Source organism: Lytechinus pictus, chromosome 3 (assembly GCF_037042905.1).
Source record: "Lytechinus pictus isolate F3 Inbred chromosome 3, Lp3.0, whole genome shotgun sequence".
NCBI lineage: Eukaryota > Metazoa > Echinodermata > Echinoidea > Temnopleuroida > Toxopneustidae > Lytechinus > Lytechinus pictus.
Window position 1 is genome coordinate 21,345,826 of NC_087247.1, and position 6,942 is coordinate 21,352,767.

The window sequence follows — 6,942 nt, forward strand, 5'->3', positions numbered from 1 at the left end:
TGCAAGGTCAATCTACCGCAACCATGCACCCTAACCCAACTAAATTCGCGATTGCGCAACGTCGACGTACGTGTAGCTGATCTGACTGAACACGAGCGCGTATGACGCTCTTTATTACCCGCGTATTGGTCTACAAAGTACGCGCAGCGCAACTGGAATTTCTGTTGCACATTCGATGGCGCGAAATTCGACTTGCGATCGTCTGCGCTGCCGAGCTGATTGATACCGTGTTTACACTTAATCGGCATTTGAATCGGCTCGCGGTTCTGAACCGCGAGCCGATTCAGCATCGGCTTTTTCATAGCGTGTAAACGCGAGCAACTTGAATCGGCTCGCGGTTCAGAACCGGCAATTTGCACCACCAAAGTAGTAGGTTCTGAACCGCGAGCCGATGCAGAATCGGCTTTTTTACAACGTGTAAACAGAAAGCCGATTCTGCACCGGCAATTTGTGCGCATTTCAATTACTTTACCATTGTGACGTAATTGTAAGCGCACTGATCCAGCGTTGTCTTTATTATGACGTATATTGTAGGTATGCGTATCATTTCAGGTTTTTGCATCGGCTCGCGGTTCTGAACCGCGAGCTGTAACAACGTGTAAACGCAATCCAAATGCCGATTCTGCATCGGCATTTGGTTCAGAACCAATTGCCGATTAAGTGTAAACACGGTATATAACGTACATTGCGCCACAGTGCAGACCTCGCACTATCCTGCACTCTGCACTCAGAGTGCAGGATAGTGCAATTGGTATGACGTCAGAGTGCGGATAGCACATTTGGTATGACGTCAGAGTGCGGGGTAGTGCATTTTTTTTGTGCCATAGTGCAATTCGCTGAATATCATGTGATCCGATTTGGACCAATCAGATTACAGAACATTCTTGGGAGTTGTATAATTTGGTAATATATTATACTACGGTATGCCCCTGGGTTCGGTACTTGGTCCTTTGTTATTTCTAATCTCTGACAAAGATAATTATCATTAACGCATCAATTTTTGTTTTTTGATTCTTTGTTTACTGATGACCCCAATTTGTTACTGTCTCACAAAAACACTGTTTCTCTCGTGTCCGTCGCGAATGTAGAAATTAAATTATTACAATCATGGTTTTGTTTAATGTGTATGTATTACTTTACGATTAAGGAGTAAATTATTAAAATCAATGTCGATATTCTCATTGTTAGTGGTTACGATGTTGCTCGTAGTGAGCATTTTCGATTTCTCTATTTTTTTATGAACATTTGAACTGGACACCCCATTATAAGAATCTGTGTGTACAAAGGTTTATCGAGACGTAGATATTACATGTAGATTGAGGTTTAACTGAGGCGATTCCATGAGCTTCATAATCAATCCTGTACTTCCCTGCCTGACTTACTGCAATAGTGCATGGTGCACTACATTTGAGACTTACATTAACAAATCAAAAGTTTTACAATAGACAACTTTAAGGCATCATCAATGTCACTTTTCATGACTTTTCATCACTCATTAATGTCATTTTTCATCACTGTCACTTTCATCAATTGACATCATCAATGTCACTTTCATATGCTAGTTTACCTGTATTCCTTAATTTATAGTTACGTCCACTTGATAAACTAGTTTCATTAATTGTTTTATGAGTTTCATGTTAAAACGTCATTATTTTTCCCAAATTTTGCCAACTGAAAGAGTTCATCCTTAAAGGACAAGTCCACCCCAACAAAAAGTTGATTTGAAAAAAAGGAGAAAAATCCAACAAGCAAAACACTGAAAATTTCATCAAAATCGGATGTAAAATAAGAAAGTTATGACATTTTAAAGTTTTGCTTAATTTCACAAAACAGTTATATGCACATCCTGGTCGGTATGCAAATTGGCAGACTGATGACGTCACCCACTCACTATTTCTTTTGTATTTTATTATATGAAATATGAAATATTCTAATTTTCTCCTCCTTGTCAAGTGAAACAATTTTTTTTTCTCCTTGAACATGTGGAATTACCATTATTTTAACAGTATATGGTTAAGTTAAGTTGGTCCTTATTGTCAAATCCGTAAAAATTGAAATATTGTATTATTCAAACAATAAAAAACAAAAAAAATAGTGAGTGATGGACATCATCGACTCTCTCATTTGCATATCGCTGAGTTGTGCATTTAACTGTTATGTGAAAAATAAGCGAAACTTGAAAATGTCATAACATTCTTATTTTACATCCGATTTCGATGAAATTTGCAGCGTTATGTTTGTTTGATTTTTCTCTATCGATTCTAATCAACAATTTTCTGGGGTGGACTTGACCTTTAAATCTCAGAAACATTGAATTTCAGGTGCTAGGTAAAAATAGCACTGGTGAAAATCTGTGTCATTTGCCTATGTCATTTTACACCATACCGAAATTAAATATTTCATGATACAGGAGGTGCAAGGAAATATTTAATTCCTATGAAATGTAACACAGCCCTGTGTAGACCATTAATATTTTTCGTACCATGTTCCATATCTTTTCAATGTATTCTATATGATTTTAGTGCCGGTATGTTATTTTATTGCTCAGTTATCAGTAAAGCAGGGTTTCTTTCAACACGCACAATTTCATGGACTCAGCATCTTTCTTTTTTTTTCAAATATGTTTACACATTAAAAAGAGAGATATCAAAGTTCATTTGCCACAAGACATCTGAATCACATTAGGAAGTAAAGCAAATGAACAGGGTCCACACTCATTTATGGGTAGTTATAATAAAGTAAAAATATCCAGATTAAACACGAGGAAAACAAATACAGCCCATATTGACGAACGGACGTTCATATATCAATTTTCAAACAAAATGACACGAGCAAATTCTTGACAGTTGAATATAAATGACCTTTTTTATTTCTTGATAGCACTTGGGGAAACGTGCTTATTTCAAATTTCTGCAGGCAATATATTCAAGATCAAACGCAAATAGCCTTCCTCCTCATTATGAATTTAGTCTATGGTGCACTGAACTTTGGAGTCTTAACAATTCAATGTTAGAAATGATTGTATTTAAAAAATGTGGAATATTCTACATGTACTTATTTGTTCTGTCATCTTTCTAATTGTACATGTGTTATATAGTACATGTAGCACATTAATATAAAAATATGTTAATTAAGAATTCAGATAGATATTCAAAATTTAAGTAGAAATTTGAAAATAAAATGTTATCGTCCTCACAAAATCGACTACTAGTATAAGGCCCCTGGATCTCTTCCCATTCTTGAATGAGCTGACCTGATTCTTGCCTTCTTGTCCTCTTCGAAATGATACAGTGTGATACATAAGATTGTATTCTCACCCTAACATAATCTAAAAGACGATTTATTATCGTTCTAATGACTTGTCTTTACACCCTGGCGAAATCGACTTGTAAGATACGTCCCACTGGATCTAGTCTTCTCGTCTTAACTCGACTGGCCTCCCTCTCGCTTTCTCGTCCTTTTTAAAGTGAGTATTATGTTATACAAGATCACGTGTTGGTATTCTTACAAAATGACATTTTATCATAAATTTTGTCATTTCTATGCGAGATACGAGATCGCTGTAATTATATACATCTTTGATTTAAAAAAAAGGCATATTAAGGAAATACAACGTCCAGACAACCGCCCTATTCTTTTATCCTCGACGATTCCACTTGACAAGAAATATTAAGATTCTTGAAACACCATAATGAAGTTTGGAACTAACACTTTATGTTATGTGTGTTTACTATGCTATCCACAGGCACATCCGCCCTTACACACAATAGACATGATAGAAGACAACACACGTATTGTTCATCTATGAACAGTAATGGACAAAGTTAAAACAAACAAATGGGCGATATCTTTTATTGATCTCCGGACTTCGATTAGATACTGGTCACTGACCCCTAGCATAAATAGGTCAGTTGAAATCATTTACCCAATATTTAGGATACTGTTTGGAGTGTTTTTTTTCGTGAATGGCAGCTGACAGCTGATTTTTTCCCCCTATATCCATCATTGTCTTTCTTTATTTTTAGGGCCCAGGAAGGCACCCCCTTCCGAAATATGACTAAAATGGTTTATGCCTAATATCATCATGTGTAGTTTTTTTTTATAAAGAATATGTATTAAATAACTAAGAATAATAACGGAAAGGGATAAATTCATGAACAGATGGTATGCTGTGATAAATGGTGACATTGCATTGGTTTGGCATTTTTATATGTTTTGTGACGAATTTACTATTTTGTTTTTGCATAAAATATTATCGCCATGATCAGAAAAATCTTTTTTTTTGCCTTCTTCGTATTCTTTGGGGATTATGAAAACAAATGTATATACAAATGACAGAGTTGGAGTTCATTACGATTTATCACTTGTTTCTCAGTCCCAGCTCGGGTAAGTAATGTTTCCAGAACAATTTTCTGACAATCCTCCATTTATACCAATTTCGGAATTGTTTTTTTTTTTCGTATGTGTGGATAAACATATTATTTTTCAAATCAAGTACGGTAAATCCATGGAGTGGACACACGCCACTCCAAGAAAATGCACCCCCCCCCCCCCCCTTGGCATGAAGGTCGGGTTTGATTGGAGTAACATTTTTTTTGGGGGGGGAGTGTTTCATTTGCTTGTCAGATAATTCTTGAATAATGCCCCCCCCCCCTAACTGGTCAATCCTGGATCTGCCGCTGAGACAATTTATATATTTCATTAATGCAATGCATATATAAGAAATAATGATTGCGAGTTTTCTCCGATGAGCCATGATGGTGTTATGCGCTCCCATCCCCCACTAATACCAAATAAAGAAACCATAAAATATACAAAAAAACAAAGTATATAAATTTGTGTTTTCTATCACGGATCTGATTTCATTAATTTATTTTTAGTTGCCAGGGACTTGTGTATGCCTATATATCTGGACCATTTGGCTTCTAGAAATCAATTGTTTGTAATTTTATTGCCTACAATTCAACTTGGAAGTTATACATGGCTGGACTGATTTTACTGTGCATCTCAGTCAAAGCGGAATTTGAACTAATGCCCTATTATTCACGTATACGCGCTTTATTTCCAGTATGCATGAAATGAAAACCACCACAGAACGATATCAATAACAGCTTAAAGCAGATACAAACCAATAGCGCCATCTCGACTACTCATACCTGGCCAGTTTTCTGACCCATAGTGCTAGTGTAGTCTAGTAATGTAGACCCACTTGAATGATAACATGCTAATTAACTATTCGATACATTTATACCGCAATAATGATGTTACCAAGTAGCAAAACAATTACTTTTCCTCTCAAAATATTTTAGTTTCTCTATACAATACAATTATAGGTCAATTTATTCTCTGTAGTATTATTAGATATCTGAAAACATATATTTTGATACTATGTATTATAACACACAGTCAATGGGAGACCACACACAGTTCATTCCCTCTTTAAGAGATACAAAATGACATGATTTTTTTACATTTTCAGAAGTTGTCCATGTATACATTTCATTTGACACTTCAGAATTTACGAAGATATGTTCTTGCCATGTCGTTTTTATGTTCCAATCAGGAGGATTTATATAGGACAAAATCATACCCATGGCGTAATGACCCTTACATTTTGATTGGGCCAGTTATGGCGTATGGGGCAAAATTTGCAAAAAGCTGAAAATACCCTAATACGAAAATATAATTTTGTGACATAATTTTGCATACTATTCTGTAAATTATATCACAGTTCACCTTTCTCTTTCCTTTCATTTTATTACCTTTTTTTCATGGTCGTTAAAAAAAAATATTGGCCATGTTCCCCAGCCCCCCCCCCCCCCCACCTCCCATCTCTATGCCAGCGTCATACATTGAGTGAGTGAGTGGGTGAATAGATAACAATTGTAAACAAATCTGATAGATATCCACCATGTTGACCAAATAAGTTCGGCCTTCCATTGTTATCATTTCATTCTTCCTTACATTATTGGCCTGATTTAATTAATTTTATTTGATTTTTTTTTCTTCACGACTCTCCTCTATTTTTTTTCTGCTTCCCAACAACTGAAGATTAAAAAGGATTTATTTTGCACTGGCCCTTTTAAATAAAAAACTTTATCTAAATCAAACAAATCATAAAGTAGGGCATATTTTCTACAATCATGGCAATGCTATCCTTGTTCGAAGACCGATGAATGGCACATAGTCACAAACACTGACTAAACAAAGAGAACAGCACTATTATTGGAATTGCAGAAATTGTATTAATTCATTATTTCTCAAAGATACCTGCGATAACAAAACCTCGAATCAGTTCTATGCATGAGTTGAGTCTTTCTAATACTAATGCTGTTGACGTGGTTGCACGTAATTATTTTATATAAGAAACGGTGTGTGTGGGGGGGGGGTGGGTGTACGTGTGTGTGTTATTCATTGTTAAGGTCGAGGTTTGGTATGTTATTAAGTCAAGTTCACAGCACGGGTTAAAAACGGTATCTTGAATAAACAGGAAAAAAAAAGATTTCTGGGTGTAGATTCACAGGGAGCGCCAATATCCTACAGGTGGGCTTTGTCAAAGGGAAAGTTCACTCTGATAATATGGTGGTTTTGATAAAGGCAAAGAAAAATAGAGGAACATAATGGTGAGGGTTTGATGAAATTCTGTCAAAGAATAAGGGAGTTATGATATTTTTTTCTTCAAATTTTGATTTGTGACGTAACAGGGGAGCAGCTCCTCCGTTTGTTGTGGGATAAAAAGTCACCAAAAGTACATTTTCATTAAAAATGAACGTTATTTTATTTGTGCCATATATCTAATGATACATCATTTCATAGCCCTTTCAATAAGAAAATTGTTCGTATTCATCCATCATATTATTTAAAAAAATGGATTAATGGAATTTACTTTACATGATAAAAAGGGAATCTGCTCGCAAATGACGTCACATATCCAAAAACTTT